This window comes from Indicator indicator, chromosome 6, assembly GCF_027791375.1.
Source record: "Indicator indicator isolate 239-I01 chromosome 6, UM_Iind_1.1, whole genome shotgun sequence".
NCBI lineage: Eukaryota > Metazoa > Chordata > Aves > Piciformes > Indicatoridae > Indicator > Indicator indicator.
The window spans coordinates 37,944,070-37,962,888 of NC_072015.1; positions in this window are offsets into that span (position 1 = coordinate 37,944,070).

Genomic DNA, 18,819 nt, shown 5'->3' on the forward strand with positions numbered 1-18,819 from the left:
GGATATCTGTCTATGTTTCACTACTTTGCAAAAGTCCTTATGGTGTAAATCCAAAGAGTGGAGAAGCATTCAGAAACATGTGTACTGCTCCTACAAGGTGCAGTCCAGGGCTGTGTGCTTGTTCCTGGTACTGGGCCAGACTCCCTAATGATGCCAAGTTCCAGGGCAGTCAGGGAGCTGGTTATAGCTTCCTGGCTATCTGAGCCAGCTGCTGCAATGTATATATACCAGATGACAATCATCCCACAAGGGACTGTTCCCCTAGCTAAGAATAGCTGGAGTAGTGAAAAGAGGTGGCTGTAAGGGAGGAAAGCTGTCCTACTGTCTGCACTGAATGAACTAGGTTGCAGCTTGTAGAGCTTTATCATAATTAATAACAAAAGTGATAGGGCCGACAGGCCTGTAATCTTGGCAGCCCTTCAGCATCTGATCAGCCTCATTTGGTATCTTTAAGTAACTTAGATCTAAAGCACTAGAGCAATCAGGCTGCTGTCAGAGGTGAAAGAGGGTGTTTCTGAGTCTGGTCAGAATGAAAAGTTTGGCTCCTTGGAATAACGTGGAGTAAACTCACCAGCTGCTGGATACGAAGAGCACACCACACCATTGGGGATGAGCTACTAAACAAAGGCTGGCACTGTCTCACCAAAGCTCTTGGAAAAAAACCACTCCTGTCCTGAGACAAAAGGGACAGAGCTGAGGAACTTCTGTGTCTATCCATGAGCTTTCTGGCTCACAACTCTCACCCACACTGCTGATATCTCCTCCTTTGTCAGCTGGACTGAAAGGTGCTCAGCCAGCACTGGCAAGACCTGCTCCTCGTGCCACCAGATCTGAAACTGCTGGGGTTTTTCTCTTTCAGTGTCAGGAGTAGCTGTTAAAAAGTTCTACCTCTATTTCATTTAAATACCTGAAACAAATGTATGTTTACATCCAAGAATCTTTTGGATAAGGATCTCTTGCTTCTTCTCAATCTCTTTTTCCAGGTAATTTAGCTCAGTAGAACAACAACTACCATATTCAACTCTTTGAGTCATAAAAGTAAACACTTCTAAGCCTTCTGCATGTTTCAGATGGTACCAAATGGTAATGCTTCATCTCTAATGACAATTGTCATTTGGTTATTTGGGCAAAATGAAACAACCAAGCTGTCAAAGGTCTACTAGCTCAAAATGGCAAACTTCTTGTTTAGAACAATCATTATTTTGCTTTCTTACACCCAATAGTGACTTATTTACATTCTTTAGCTTTCTCTGCTTGAACTTTGAGAAGAAAAATTAAAAAGACAGTTTTGAACCATCACACTTACTTAGTTTGCATTCACTAAAATGGGTTTGTGTGGCCGAAGTCTACTTTGAGGTCTCATTTCACTATGCCATTGTTGTGTGACATAAAACTTTATTTTCTTTTTTACCATTCTTGTTACTGGATAATATAAAAAAACTTTACAGGAGTATGGCAAGGCCATCTCTCCCACTCTCTTTTCAGAGGTAACAGAGCCATTAACTTTCATACTGAGATGTAGCTGAAGTACAACTTTTTCTAATCCATAGTCACACTTAATTTATTGTGTCACACCAGAGTAATTTTGTACTTGTCTCTGCATGTTCTGTACTGTCCAAAGCTACAATGCCTGTTCTGAAGAAATTTGTGCAGGCTGGAGAGTTGGGCAGGGAGAAATTAAATGAAATTCATCAAGGGCAAATGTAGAGTCTTGCACCTAGGAGAGAACAACTCCATGGACCAGTATAGACTGACCTACCGGAGAGCAGCGAAGGGGAAAAGGACCTGGGGGCCCTGGTGGATGGAAGGTTGAACATGAGCCAGCAATGTGCTCTTGTGGCCAAGAAGGCCAATGCCATTCTGGAGTGTATTAGAAGGGCTGAGGTTAGTAGGTCCAGAGAGGTTCTCCTTCCCCTCTGCTCTGGTGAGGCTGTATCTCAAATATTGTGTCCAATTCTGGGCTCCTCAGTTCAAGGACAGGGAACTGCTTGAAAGAATTCAGTGCAGAACAGCCACGTGGATGATGAAGGAAATGGAACATCTTCATTTCAAGAAAGACTGAGGGAGTTGGGGCTCTCTAGTTTGGAGAAGAGGAGACTGAGAGGTGACCTCATTAATGTTCATATAAATATGTAAAGGGTGAGTGCCAAGAGGATGGAGCCAGGCTTTGCTCAGCGATGCCCAATGACGAGACCAGGGGCAATGGGTGGAAGCTGAGGCATAGGAAGTTCCATGGAAATATGAGGAAAAATTTTTTCGCTGTGAGGGTGACAGAACACTGGAACAGGCTGCCCAGGGGGGTTGTGGAGTCTCCCTCTCTGGAGATATTGAAAACCCACCTGGATGAATTCCTGTGTGACCTGGTATAGGTGATCCTGCTGTGGCAGGGGGGTTGGACTGGATGATCTCTTGAGGTCCCTTCCAACCCCTAACATTCTGTGATTCTGTCATTTTGTGATTTACTGTGTATTTTTACAGAACTACTTGTGAAATGTAATGTGGTTCTAATACTCGGGGAGAAAAATAAGTATTTCATGGCACATTCTCTCTAGACAGGAGTTGTTCTCTGCAAAAGGCACAAGAAAGATGTCTGAATAAAGACTGGTGAATGAGAAAAACAGGCAAAACCTCTTTTGAAAGATGGAAATCTCTAGCTCTGTGTGTAGATTCAGGCCTGTGGCCATTTGTAAGTCATTAGAGGCATGAGGCAGGAGTTACAGCCTGGGTTATGAAGCCAATCATTCCAAAAAGCTGGACTGCCCTTTCAGCTTTAAAGTCAGAAAATACAAATCAAAAATATGTCCTTGTATACATATTTGAAGTTGGAAGTCTGATCTTTGATTGTTTGTTTGTTTGTTTGTTTTTTTAATATATCCTGAAACGACTCATTTCTATCCAAAAGCAGGAGTAACAGAGATCAGCAATACATACAAGTTAAAATTTCTGGCACATGTGTTTAAGATAAAATTTACTTAATTTCACTCATAATTCAGACTCCCCTATTCTTTTCAATAGTTCTTTAGATTTCTTTTTCATTTTTCTGTTTTGGTTTACTTTTCACAGGTTTCCAATTCTGTCATGTTCCAGCTGGAAAGTAAATATAAAGGCTTCTTTGTCCTGCCTTGGAATTGCTCAGATGATTCATTATGATAAGACCACACTCATTTTTCCAAAAGAAAAGAAGACCACATTTTAGTTTTGATGTTTCCAGTGTAAAATTCTCAAAGTGTCATTAATGGCTTTTTCAAGATCACAAGCAGGAACTATTAACAAAATTTTGACATTTTTGCATTTTCTTTTGACAATTTCCCAGTTAATTGATCATTAAGGCAGAGATCACACTTGTTCTCTGTCCTTGTTCTCACAGACACAGATCTCTCTCTGGCACCAGCCCCCCCAAGACTCACAAACACACACACACAGAGTCTCTTCAAGGCTCCCTGATCCCCACTGGCTGCAGCTCTGATGCAGAAGGAGTTGACCTGGGAGGCATTACATTTGGCAGGGGAGAGATGGACCTGGCAAGGTCCTCTCAAGTGCTCCAGCTGCCCCAGCTGCCCAAGCTGGGTGCTGCATTCCAGGATTACAACAATAAAAGCACATAAGCGAGCCCTGGAGAATGAGCTCTGCCCTGTCCCAGTGTCCAACACGCAGCCCATGCTGTGGCTTGCAAGGTGCTTCTGCTGACAGTGACCATATGAACCCCCTCAGACAAAAGAGGGGAGGACATCTATGTCTTACAGCTGGGTGTGGGTTTGCAGCACCAGCCCATCACAGGACCAAAACATTAGGTTTTTCTTTTTTCTTGCAGGTTATAAACCTTTCTTTCAAAGAAGATTATAGTCTCAGTCCTTTTGTGTATGCAGGCTGTGTTCAGAACATCCTCCTTGAGGACAGATGAAATTGTTACTATGTCTTCACCCATTCAAAGGAAAAGCTCAGGGATTAATGGCACAAAACGAACTCTCTAGCAGTTTTCATTTGCATCGTGGTGCACTCACCATTTAAAGTTCAAAGCCATATGGAGAGCTGTGACAACTGTCATGTCTGAGTGTGGCTGTGGTGCCATTGTCAGCCAAGCTAGTTTGCAGTGGTTAGGGTACAGCCCTGTGTTTTGCATGCATCTGCCTTATTTTTTTCACATGAATGCTTCCTTTTATAACTTTGCAGGTTCACACTAAATGCTTGTGAACATACTTACACAGGCAGAAGCCAAGGTGCACGCATGCATATAGATAACAACCCCCCACCTCCAACACCTAAAAAAAAAATGTTTCCTTCAAACAAACTATCATCATTACACAGGAACAGTACTTTCTGCACAGTCAATAGATATAAAATATCAGGTTAATGTGCTGTGTGCTTTATCCATTACTGTGGGTTTGACAAATAGGTAATTCCCACTGGTTTTGTTAAAACAGCACAAACCTAATTCCTCTGAAGTCTGTATTTTTTATATATACTTTTTTTTTTTTTTAATATTTGGAAGTAAGTATCCCTTAAAAAACAATCACCTTTTTGCAATAATCTTATTTCATAGCTTCTTATTACTCAGTGGGATGAATTGCTCATGCAGCAGGCAGCATTTAGCTTTATGTTTGCATACCCAGCGATGTGGCCAGGTTTCATGATGCTGTGAACACCAAGCCATAAAGCTGCTTTTCAAAAGCAAATTCATAAATGCACTCATGCATACCTTTTTGAGTTACGAGGTGGCTGCAGATTTGGCAGTGCTGACTTGATGCAGTTTTGACAGGTTAGGTTAAAGGATTAAGTCTAGTCTGTCTTCACTTTGCCCTGGCTCTGACACACTCTAAAAAAAGTTGTAGGCTGGCTCTGTGCCTAGTATGACCTCTACATCTCCTCAGAGTGACAACACTTCCCTTTAAGGCTCTCCAAAGGTCAAGACAGATAACTTGTTGAGTCTTCCAGATACTTTCTTATCTGTGGTTCTTCCTCCTCACCTCACACAGTGAAAGAAATGCGCAAAACCTTAGAGGAGAACAAATCAGGCTTCATAAGGAATAACTTGAATTTGATCAAATATGTCTATTAAGCTTTTCTTCACTATACAATATTCTCCAAGATCACAGGTCACTAAAATTAGATACATGCTCCATATGAAGAGATTTCACTGCCCCTCTTCATTTTGCCCTCGCAAATTTGCACTGTAAGGCGACTTTCAAGCACTTAAAATGACAGAACTGGGGAAATAATGATATGATGATAGGGGAGTTTGATGTTATAAAAAGCCCTGTAACGTTTGTTTAGCAACTGTTCACCTTTGAGAAGAAAATAATGGGAACAAATAATAATGATAAGCACAGGCTTTTGCTCTGGCATTATGCCAAAGACTTTTACAGGGAAACATTACTGTGTGAGAGACTCAGAGAGGTTAATAGTTTTTTAAGGCCAGACTATCATCTGGTTTTATGTATGATTTAGCCAACTTAATTGCAGCTGGCATCAAGTGCAAGAGCTGCAAAATATCCTTTAGGAAACAGATAAATCCAACCATTTAGCTTTGATGTAAAAGTTTAAATTTTAAAGCAATCACCTTAGTACACCTAGTGTTATCCCTTTATATCCTGGTTGCTGGAATGAGTGCTTTTGTCTTCTAAATTCAAGTGCCCTATTAAAAGGAAGTAGCTTCAGTAGTTAGAGGACTATATACAGGGCACATACATCTAGAGTATGATTCTTTAAGATACTCTGAAAACTTCAGGCTTCCTATAGGTTTGGTCATAAGGCAGAATTTCCTGTCTATAAAATCATTCCTGTAACCCTTCCCTGAACACTCTGCAAGCTTTTATTATCTTTTTTTTTTTTTTTTTTTTTTTTTTTTTTTTTTTTTTTTTTTAAGAATAGATACCAGACTACGTTTTGGTAATGGTGTTAGCAAATCTGCAGACAGATAACACAGTTCTCTTCCCCTGTTTGGTGATTTCTTGTTTATAAACCCACAGATTAAACTAACTCTTTTGGCTGGAGCAAGAGATGAGAAAATAATTCCATTGAAAAAGTATTACTGCCTTTCAGGGTCAGTGCTTCTTAAAGTATCATCTCCCTAATGTTAAATCTTGTACTTTTTATCCCTAGGTGCTTGGCCTTGCATTTGATTATATTAAAGCACACATTATTTCTTCCTAGTTTACTAAATGATGCAGAGGATCCTGTGTGAATGATCTGTCATCATGATTTTTCTAACCATTCTGCCTGGCTTTTTAGCACCTGCAAACCTTATCAACAATTATTTTGTATTTTCTTGTGTGCTTTGGTCAATGATTTATGGCTTTACTGGAGCAAGAACTGGTCTGTCTCAGTGGAAACATACTTGATTATGATTCTCTAGTAATTACTTTGTGGAATATTTATCATTAGTACACCACATATCATATTGTCCTATGATAGTGAAAAATTTGCATGGTGATATGTGGAAAATTGTAGAGACATTCAGCCTGATCAGGCTAAATAAGGTACCTTTAATCAGCCACTCATCTCTTAAGAAAGGAAATGAGCCCAGCAAGAACTATTTTATGTAAAAAAATACAAAAACAGAAAGCCAACTTAAATTAATGATATTCTCATCCTACATTTTTCATATCAGTTACTCCATTATTCTGGCAGGCTCACTGTCACCTTTGCAGGTATGTACTAATGCTTGTTTTAAAATACAAAATATACTTGCCATCCTCTAGAACTTCCCTGCCATTAAAATTTTACCAGAAACAGCCCTCAGATTCAAGTGGTCAGGACTCTAGATAAATAATAATAGAATAAATAATCTAGAAATAAAGATGCTTTTGTGACCACTTTTTTTTCTACAAAAGAACATCTCATCTTAGGTGAACGTCTCACAGCCTATTTAATTTAAATTAAATGGAAATAGGATGTGACAAACCCAGTAACCAACTTAGAACATAGCTATAAACTAAATTATGGACATACTGAACTCCTCATATATGTCCTTGAAGCTACAAATGAGTGATCTCACTCTCAGACCAGTTTGAGGCTTGTTTTCCATCCCATTTTTTTTAAATACAAGCAGGAGAGGGGTAAGTAAAAACTTCCCAAGAGGTTCACCAACCACAGGTTTGTTTCCCTTTTTTTTTTTTTTCCCCTTCTTTACTGTTTTTTTAAAGCATTATCAAAGACAGTGGGTGCTGCATGGGCTGAAGAGGTGTGGGGACAAAAAGGTGCTGACCAGGGCAGGGTGCTATGACAAGAATGCCCTTATCTGCTCCTGGGATAGGGACATCTGTGTGCTCTGCTCCCAGTGAGTCTGGGGGCCAGGATGTCACTGCACAACATCTGCAAATTCCACTTCTTGCTTTTTCTGTATGTGATTATCCTTGCAGATTTAACTTCATTATTGTGGCAGCTCAGGCTGGGTGCCTCCTGTAACATAAGTTACACCTCCAGTGTCCTGAGTGTCCAACCCAGGAAGGTGGACACAGGAATCAGTGGATTTCTACCTATAAATCCTGCACCCTATAAATTCTCCTGCAAAGTCATTCTCTTCCTCTTCCTTCCTTCTGTGCTCCCATGGGAGATGCTTCTAATTGGGTAATGGTGGGCAAGTATCTCAAGGCCTCTAGGTCTAGACCTAATGCCAGGCAGAGAAGGAGGGGACAGTCTCAGACCTGGCCAGCCTGAGACTAGCCTAGCAGTGTTGGGGGGAAGAAAGAGCCCTGGGGGTTTTGGGTAGACCCTCAGGTGGAGAGAAGGGAAGAGCTGGGAGGCTGTTGGGTGTGGTGTAAGGGACTCTCTATGCTTTGGGATGTCTTTGCCACTATGCTTTGTAGTTTCTGTAGTTTCACCAACTGCTTTTCCATTTAAACTTTCCATCACTCTCCAATCCATTTGTGTGAGCGTTACTCTTTTGCCCCCTTTGGGGCAAGAGAGGATCTGTCTGGCTCTAAACCAGGACAATTATTTTCTTCAACCTTGTGGTAGTTTTAGACTATGCCTTTAAGATGTTTCACAGATTTCGAGCAGAAAGTAGTAAAAATGTAAATAAATCACTTTTGGGTGTAAAAAGGAAAATAATGATTATTCTAAACAATTCCATTGGAAGGATATCTCCCATAAGATTTGGTTCCCAAAACAATCTTTCCTCTTCTCTTCTTGCTTCTTCACTGGGGAGATACTAAGAGGCTTTGCTGACCTTGGCTGCATTGTTTTGTCTGGTATTAACTTTCTCTGCTTCTCTCTCTCCCTTTTGTACAGGGGGCATGAGGGGGAGGCAGGAAGGCAGCTTCCCAGGTCTTTTGGCCAGGTAGAGGTCCTTGTGCTGTTTTGTTAATTGTAAATACCTGTAAATATTGTAAATAAATACTGTACATTTGTACATATTCATTGCATTCCATTGCAGATTGTAGTTTGGCTTGTAAATACAGCTCCATTTGCTTCACAACCGAGCTAGTCTGGCAAAGTTAATGTTGGGGGGGGGGTGGTGGGGGGGGAATTTTTCAACTCACCACAAACCTCCATTAAGAAAAGCAGTCCCTTATTCCTATATGATGCCAAAACATGCACTTTGTCATCTTTGGCAGTGCTTTGGAAGATACTGTGTGAAAAGGCAGACTAAGGCACTCCAGTGGCTTTGCCATGGCACCCCCCTATAGGAGGGAACTTGAGCATCTCTCCTATGAAGAGAGACTGAGAGCCCTGGGGCTGTTTAGTTTGGAGAAGAGAAGACTGAGAGGGGATCTGATCAATGTCTATCAATATCTGAGGGGTGGGTGTCAAGTGGAGGGGGCCAGGCTCTTTTGGGTGGTTCACAGTGATAAGACAAGGAACAGTGGGTTCAAACTTGAACATAGAAGATTTCAGCTCAACAGAAGGAGAAACTTCTTCACAGTGAGGGTGACAGAGCACTGGAACAGGCTGCCCAGGGGGGTTGTGGAGTCTCCTTCTCTGGAGACTTTCCAAACCCACCTGGATGCATTCCTGTGCAGACTCCCCTAAGTGATCCTGCTCTGGCAGAGGGGTTGGACCTGATGATCTCTTGAGGTCCCTTCCAACCTCTGATATACTGTGAGACTGTCATACTGTGACTATACGTATTAATACTCTCTGCAGACTGTCCTCATAGTGTGAAATGTTTCCTTGGCCAGATTGTAAAGTCACTACTTAGCAGATACATAAACATTTAGTAAAGTATTGAGTTTCAATTTAATATTTTCTTCTCCTTGGTCTAGAGCCAGAAGGATTAAGAGCATGAGATTTAAACTCTCTTTTTCAAGATCTTACATATCCTTAAAGCTAATTTGCCCGTGGACTTGAATAACAATCTGACGAACCTAAGTACTCACTGATTGTGATTCTAGACTAGTTTTAAGCAGGCCAGTTCCTACATGGATTTATTATCCATTGTGCATTGCTGGGAGTAAAAAGCGCAACAGTTCAACAAGGAATAGAAACGAATTTCATGTTTTAACATCAGAGAGAGTAAAGAAGATCATGTATTAATTAAATAAAAGACTAAACAGGACAAACCTTTGGAACAACAGGCATAACATTTAAGAATAAAATCAACATGGCAGGGTAAAGGTCAGAGAAGATCAAGTAAGACGCTAATAGTTGTGCTTTTTCCATTTTCTTATCGATCAATATTATGTTTTTCCCAGTGAAAATGCAACAGCAGAGTTATTGCTGACCTTTTCCTCACCCTTCTATTGTGTATAAAATCACAGGAAAATAACAAACAACTTCATAAGCTGCAGAGTTTTTGAGCCAAAAAGCATGTGTCCAGAAAACAATTGTTTCAAACATGCAGAGAGAAATCTGTTCTTTCTATGGTAAAAAGTGATCTACTTCTTTCTTAATTACACATGTGAAAAACTTCTGTGCCAGCTTAAAAGTCAATAGTTACACATCTTTTTTCTGAAAATTCAGCAACAAACTTTGTTAGTATTTTGAATAAGTGACAGGTTAAATGCACTCTCAGTAACAACCATAGGAATAAAGTAGATGTTTCAATAAAGGATAAAATTGGACCTGCCCATTTGGGTTACTACAATATTTTTTTAGTTTCTTCCTTTCCACTGTAATCCACCAGAGATCAAAATTTTATTTATTAATAATTATTAACCCATATTGACATTTCAAAAACTAAGGAAAAGCTTTTGTAAGAACTTTATAATGTTATTTACTAATAAGGACATGGATGGCTGCAGTGAGCAATTCAGTAAGAGAACTGAGTCTTCTGTTCCAGCAAAAGGATGCTTTCTATTTTCTGCCGCTCTGACCAGGAAGAATGACACAGAAATTGAGGCAAAGAACATGAGAAATGAAAAAACAATAATTGGGAAGCAAGTAATTTACAGGAATTTCACTGATTCCAGAAAAGTTAGCATTCTATCCCTTTTAAAGATTTTTATCCCTTTTAAAGATTTTTATCTTGACCAGATAAGATTAGGAAGAGAATGAAACCTTACATATTAAGAGCTGAACTGAACTTTGTGAGTGTCAGCATAAAACACAGAGGTGTTATAACATACCACAAAGAAACACCACTTTTAAGCCAAGGAGAAATGTTTATAATTCTTTTTTTTTTCTACTGTAAATAGCATTTGCAGCATATGTAGTAGAGATAACATAAAACAGCTAACTTGTTTATTGAAAATCATTCACAGTTGTCCTTTTAAAAATATATACTGAAAGCACCATCAGAAGTTAACAGCTGCCTAGTAAAAAGTTTATTGCCATTTCAGATGTGTGTGTCGTGAATATATAATTGCTTTAAATACAAATTAGATAATCACAGGATTGCCTGCATAAAAGTTTAGCTTAATAAACCCTGTGGTCTGGTGCTCAGTGACACAGTTAAGCACATGTTTTTCTTGCAGATTGTTAAATGCTCACTAGATGTCCTTTTATGTGACATACAGGGTGTGGTGACTTCTGTAGACAAAGGAAGCCTCTTTGTCTTCATAAAAGTTATCACTGTCTCTCCTATTAAACCTGCCAAAGAACAGAAGCACATAAAAGTAACTTAATCATCAATGAAAATCTCAATATCACATCTCAGATTTCAAAACCTGAATGTTGGCTAAAAAAATATTTAATACACATGCACACAAGGAATGTTTTGCAGGAGATTAGAAGCCTTGCCAGCTCTCACAGCTTTGTCTGGGGCACTGACATTTGACAGTTGAAATTTACACTGGAGTGGCAGCAGCCTACAGAGATATGTGATTATTTTGGAATCTCTGCCCCTGTTTAGAAAATCAGGGTCCAGCCCATCCTGCTGGATGAAGGCACTTGAAAACAGAACCTCAGTGTATTCCGGGAGCGGTCTCAAAATGCAGCTGGCAAACGCAGAGGCCCCGGATGCATTATTTATCATCACCTCATAATTCATTAAGTGATGCAATTGTTCTACAAGCCTGAGTCGTCATTTGTGAATACTTGAGTGTAGTGACATAGAAACTAACCTAATAAAATGTCACTGTTGTGCTGGACTGTGCCACAGCAGTTACTGGAGGTGGAATGCGGCTCTCACTCTCCTCCTGTTCACTATCCTTACCTTCTGCACTGAATTGTGGCTAATGCCACTCGAAGTAAACAATCCCCAACAAGAGAGAGGGTGTTGGCTTTTCTCATTATTAGCCCAGCAGTTATAAGATTCCCTTGAAAAGCTGAAAATGCACTGAAACTCACCAAAACTCTGAAGCTCCACAGTGGTTCCAATATCATCTGTGCAAAGAAAGAAGACTTCTAAACACAACGAAACACTGTGATGGGAAAATGCAGAACCTTCTGTACTCTTTTTCTGCTATTTCTTGCTGCATATTTACTCCTTTGACTCTATTGTTCCAATTTTAAACAATTACTAGCACCCCACAACAGTTTCAACCTAAAATGAAAATGTCCTCTATCTGCTGAGACCCTGACTTTGTGGAGGATATTGCTGTCTGGATTATCAAATTCCCAAGGTAAATATTTCACATTTGTAGGTTTCATGATGCTTCCAAACTTTTTGCTTTTTCTTTTCCTCACAGAGGTTGCTGTTTAGGCACACCCCTCCTGGGGTGCCAGTGCTTTGGGATAAGCACACTTCTCTTTTTACTGATGAAGGCTCACAAAAGAAGCTAATATTTCTACTGTAATAGAGGACCTTCAGGTTCCATAAGACCACATAGGTTGCAATTCACTGTGCTTCATCTCCCCTGCACCTTCTAGTATCTTTTGGAGGGCTTTTAGCTTCCAATCCCCTTACTCTTCTCAATTTCCTCAAGCAAGTCTCTTCTCTGTCCCTCTGCTCTTCTTTTTCTGCTTGGTTGCTTGTCAAAGTGTCATTTTATAAATCCATCCTCAACTTTTTTTCCTTTAGCTTGCTGTAATTTCATCACAAATGTTGTGATACACAAGTAGTTGCAAAAATATCTTAGACTTGTGGGTCACACATTTGCCGTTATTGGAATCACTCTCTCCCATAATTTTCTGCGGGATTCAGACTCGCTGTGGCATCAGCTGAAATTTGCCTACACTTTTCAATGACACTGCAGACCTTGCCTGCCTGGCTTGGAGCTCCTTTTATTTCTTCTTGGAAGGAGTCTTGGAAGGACAAGTGCACTTGAGCCCTGTGTGTAAGATGAGCAGAAACTTGCCTACACTTTTCAATCACACTGCAGACCTTACCTGCCTGGCTTGGAGCTCCTTTTATTTCTTCCTGGAAGGAGTCTTGGAAGGACAATTGCACTTCAGCCCTGCGTGTAAGAAGATGAGCAGATAGTCAAAGGAGAAAATGCCTGAGGTTTTCTAAATGGAAGAACATCATAGGAGAAACTGTTTCACAATATACTTGAGAAATAGAGCCACAGTAACAATGCCAAAGACAGGAAAAGTAAGCACAGGGCTGGTTTGTTCTCTACATTTTTCAGTGATGTGGCAGCGGGACTGCATATCCAGATGTCTTCACAGGGCATGGGTAGTAATCACAAATTGTTCTTTGGTGACAGGACAAGGCAAAGCACAGCATCTCTTGAGCCCAGGTGACCACAGATCAGACTGGACTCAGCTGGGAGAGACCAGCTTATTTTCAATACTCATTTTTCTCCCTGAAGATTGATTAGATTTGTGAATGCAGTAGAAGTGGATATGAGGATTGAGCTATTAAAAAGAATCTTGGCCCTAAGCAAAGGATGAATTTGCTAAGTGGCCCTGCAATAGCTTTAGCAAAGGATGAATTTGCTAAGTGGCCCTGCAATAGCTTTCTACATTTGCTTTTGTGCAATTCTCTAAGTTATTTCTGGACAATTTTAATGTTAATGTGTTTTTATCTCCAAGAGATGCACGAGATTTTACATTCTTGTGGAATATTCATCACTTGATAGAGAAATGCCTGACTATGAAGATCACCAGGAGATTTAAACTCCCCAAACACTAAAGTGAATAGGGCTTTACTGGGACCCTCAACTAAGCATTTTATTTTGAAAAGGATCCTTTGAAGTAATTGACAGCTCTACCTCTTTCTACTGATGATGGTGTCTGCCAAAAGGACCAGTGTTTGTAAGAGGAAAGTTACAAAATGTATCATGCATTGAAACCTTAAGAACAAAGAATAAAAAAGTCATATCCAGAGCAGAAGGAGGGAGAAAAAAAGGCATTTTCCAAGAACAGAAACTGCAATGTAGCTGTTTGTTGGTGAGGAATCTAGCACAGTTGCTGTGTGCCCATCAATCAGTGGCTGAGATGAACCCATTTGTAAAAGTTAATAGAGCAAAGAATAATGAAAGACAAATTGGTGTTATTAGTCTAAAGTTTATGGTTCAATTAAACTAATAATATGCAATAAAGCAAAAAAGAATAATTAGAAATTCTAATAAATACACATGGGTTTGTAAAAATGCCACAAAACTTTACAGATTTTGTTATTTTGTTTTTTAAATACATTATCTTTTTTGATAAGCTTTATATAGAGTTGCCTTGGGGCAGACACAAAAACTGCAACAGGAAGATTTAAAGCAGATAATTACTTGAAACCAAATAGTATAAAATATGCAACATAAAATGTACAGTGGGAATTTTCTTGAGAGATGAACCAATTTGAGATTAAAAAAAGAAATAAAAGGACATTTTAAAATTGTTTTTTATGAAATCACTTGTTTGTCAGCTTTATAAATAGGTAAATTGTAAGCATATTATGGTGAATAATTATTATTCTGTCTCTGAACCCTCTAATATTTACAAAATACATATGATAAACTGATGTATCTACCATGAACCAAACCTTTTATGTCCTGAATGTTTTCTCTGTCTGAAAAGGTATGAAGGAGAAAGAGTCATTGTCACCTGGCTAGTGCTCAGCACTGCCTCTCCCCTCCTTGCAGCATCACATAAGGAAGACCAGGGAAATTGTCCTCCCTTTTCCACAGAGGACCATATAGAGAAGCAGGAAGCCAAGCCAAGTGCCTTGCTTACTGTTTTAACTGCCTTCTTCTCTCACCTCCCTCAGAAGTGTCCAGAGAACTGATGTGATCCTTCCAAACCTTTTGGCTCTATCAAGCTTTCCAATGAGGCATGGCTCTGTCAGCAAGTACCCAGTTAAGCTTGGGGGTACAGTGTTCAGTTCTGGAAGGTGATGGTCTGCTCAGCTCAGGAAAGCACTCATTGCTTACACATCCATGTCTTCAACAAGAGGGCAGATTGGGTGTTATAGCCATGACCACAGACATGGCTGGAATCAGCAGGAGCAGCTGTGCTTCAGCTGCTCCTGGAGAGACAAATTCATGCTATGCTTTGCCTCTCAGCCTCCAGGTTTAGAGCAGAATTTTTAAAAATTTGTTTATTTGTTGTATTTTTTTAATAGGTTATTAGGGGATGCAAGCAATGTATTTTGGCCGTTGTAAGGTGGATGGGGAATCTGCATGAGGAGAATCAAACAGAAATCATACAGAAATAATCCTAACACTAAAATTTACATTTAATCCATATCTGACTCAAAGTGCATTTGGTGGAACATCAGGCTTTCTTCCATCTGCATGGGGAAGGAGGACACTGGAAGGCAGCAAGAGAAGGGAAACTGGAAAACAAGGTAGTGGAAATTTCAGGTTCAGAAGAGGACAGAGAATTGTGAAATGCAGTGTGAACATTCCTGTGGGACATTGTTAAACAAAGCAAAGAAACTAAAGACAACAATGAAAAAGTAATTAAACTAAGTTAAAGCCAAACCCAAGAAAGAACTATTAACTAAAAATATAAGGAAGGCCAAGTCTCTTCAACAAGCCATTTTGATATCTTTTACAGACTCTGAGCACCCCATGTCATCATCTCGGGGAAGGTAAATTTCATCCATCTTTAATCAACCAAATGATGGCCGCACCCAAAGAGTGGCTGTCAATGGCTCCATGTCCCAGTGGAGGCCAGTGACAAGTGGAGTCCCTCAAGGATCAGTACTGGGACCAGGCTTGTTCAACATCTTTGTTGGTGACATGGACAGTGGCATTGAATGCACCCTCAGCAAGTTTGCTGATGACACCAAGCTGTGTGGTGCAGCAGACAGGCTGGAGGGAAGGGATCCATCCAGAGGGAATTTGACAGGCTGGAGAGGTGGGCACATGACAACCTCATGAGGTTCAACAAGACCAAGTGCAAGGTCCTGTATCTGGGTCGAGGCAATCCCAAACACAAATCCAGGCTGGGCAGTGACTGGCTTGAGAGCAGCCCTGAGGAGAGGGACTTGGGGGTGCTGGTGGATGAGAAGCTCAACATGAGCCAGCAGTGAGCACTTGCAGCCCAGAAAGCCAACCAGAGCCTGGGCTGCATCAAGAGAACCATAGCCAGCTTGGGGAGGGAGGTGATTCTCCCCTTCTGCTCCCCTCTGGTGAGACCCCACCTGGAGTACTGCATCCAGTTCTGGAGCCTTTATTACAAGAAGGATCTGGAATTGCTGGAAGATGTCCAAAGAAGGGCCACGAGGATGATCAGAGGGCTGGAGCACCTCTCCTATGAGGACAGACTGAAAGAGTTGGGGCTGTTCAGTCTGGAGAAGAGAAGGCTCTGAGGAGACCTTCTTGTGGCCTTCCAGTATCTTAAGGGGGCTACAAGAAAGATGAGGAGGGACTTTTTAGGATATCAGGTAGTGACAGGACTATGGGGAATGGAGCACAACTAGAAATGGGTAGATTCAGATTGGATGTTACGAAGAAGTTTTTCACCATGAGGGTGGTTGCCCAGGGAGGTGGTTGAAGCCTCATCCCTGTAGGTTTTTAAGGCCAGGCTGGATGTGGTTCTGAACAACCTGATCTAGTGTGAGGTGTCCCTGCCCACGTCAGGAACTAGATGATCCCTGAGGTCCCTTCCAATCCTGACAATTCTATGATTCTACGAAATGTTTTTCCTCAGGCCCTGGGGCTGTGACATTTGAGTCACCTGAAGGCAAAGGACAGCAAAGACCTGGTTAGATGCATACTCAACAAATGAATGCAGTTACCCATGTTGCAAAGAAACAGTGTATTTCAAGTGAAGATGTCTAGCTGCAGTAAGATCTCTGGATACTTTTGGCAACAAGATTGTAATCCCCTACTGTTAAAGCTTTTTTTTCCCCCACTATGAAATTCCTGTTGTCAGGGATCAAGTAACATCTTGATCTGCTTTTCAAATAAGCTGATCAGGACAAGCTCAGAAAGCACCATACACCATAGGGCTCAAATATTTTGATCTCATATCACCAAATACTTTGATAAAAAATGTCCCGGGAAAAGTTTCATGCTTTTTATCTCCCAAACCCCCTAAATACACCCCCTCCCCCCTGCATGTAAAAAACCTGTAACTTCCAGGAAAATTGCTTTAGCTAATCTTTAGCATAATTTAGCCTAGAAATGCTGAGAGGCTCTTTCTGCTTTTATTCAGTGTTTTCATTTTCTTGCCTTTTAGTTGGGTAAATTAATTGCAACGACTTGATCCCTACTTTCATGCAGAAGCTACGTAGATTTAGGTTTGGAGTCTTCTGGTAATTTTGTATTTTGGAATTTTGTAATAGATTGCTTAAGCAAAGTTATTTCAAGATATAAAGTAACATGGTCTGCCCTGCTGGAAAGCAGCTCCACAGAGAAAGATCTTGGAGTGCTGGTGGACAGCAAGATCTCCATGGGACAACAATGTGCTCTTGTGGCCAAGAGAGCCAATGGGATCCTGGGGTGCATCAAGAAAGGTGTGTCCAGCAGGGCTAGGGAAGTTCTTCTACCTCTCTACTCTGCCCTGCTAAGACCACACCTGCAATCCTGTGTCCAGTTTGGGGCTTCCCAGTTCAAGAGAGACAGAGACCTGCTGGAGAGAATCCAAGGGAGAGCCAGGAGGATGCTTAGGGGACTTGAGCATCTCCCCTGTGAAGAGAGACTGAGAGCCCTGGGGCTGTTTAGTCTGGAGAAGAGAAGACTGAGAGGGGATCTGATCAATGTCTATCAATATCTGAGGGGTGGGTGTCAAGTGGAGGGGGCCAGGCTCTTTTGAGTGGTTCCCAGTGATAAGACAAGGAACAGTGGGTTCAAACTTGAATATAGATTTCACCTCAGCATGAGGAGAAACTTCTTTCCAGTGAGGGTGACAGAGCCCTGGAACAGGCTGCCCAGGGGGGTTGTGGAGTCTCCTTCTCTGGAGACTTTCCAAACCCACCTGGATGCCTTCCTGTGCAAACTCCCCTAAGTGATCCTCCCTGGCAGGGGGGTTTGGACCTGATGATCTCTGGAGGTCCCTTCCAACCTCTGATATACTGTGAGACTGTGATATTTATTGCAATCATTGATTCAAATATTGTCTCACTCCAAAATCAGATTTCCATCTATGATTGGTTACTTAAATGTGAGAAGATGTTTGGGTACTTTCCCCCTTTCTATTAGCCAAAAGACTCTCCAATTTACAGAGTATCCTGCAATAATTCCAATTAGAACAGGGCCAACAGACTCCACCAGACAATGCAGGGAATGCATTATTTTCCTTCTTGCCAGCTCTCTGGAGAAAGATCCTCAAATAAATCTGGAGTTTTAAATCAGGAGTTGTTTTTTCCCCTTCTCTCCACATACACACAGTTTACAGATTACATACAGCTTGCTGGAATATTTCATGCTCAAAACTCAAAGTCTTTTGAATGTTCTTACTAATTTTCACAATTGTATTCTTATGCTGAGTTGGCTGAATGCAACAGCCAGTGGTGGGGCCTGCACAATCAGAAACCTCATGGCTGACAAACCTTGACCAGCTTTCCCCTCTTTCTGTTTACTGCATTTGCACAACAGAAGAGCTTGAGGGGCACATACTTGAGATGAGCCTTGTTACTCTTTGTAATATAAGGCAAACTGCTTTTAGTGCCAGCCTTGCTTTATGGTTTAATGGTCAGTTTAGACACCAGAGTGAGAAAGGAAGAAGTGAAAGCAAGTTCTTTGCTGAGGCTTAGACAATGTAGAAATTTCTGCCTTGCCCACTCCCAGATAAAAAAGGGTCCCTCTCCCAAGGTTGTCGCTTCATTTCTGCCCTTGTTTGTATTCACAGAATCACAGAATGTTAGGGGCTGGAAGGGACCTCGAGAGATCATCCAGTCCAACACCCCTGCCAGAGCAGGATCACCTATATCAGATCACACAGGAACTCATCCGGATGGCTCTTGAATATCTCCAGAGAGGGAGACTCCACAATCCCCCTGGGCAGCTTGTTCCAGTGTTCCATCACCCTCACAGTGAAATTTTTTTTCTCTGGTTTCTATGGAACTTCCTATGCCTCAACTTCCACCCATTACCCCTTGTCCTGTTACTGGACATCACCTAGAAGAGGCTGGCTCCATTCTCCTGACACTCACCCTTTATATATTTATAAACA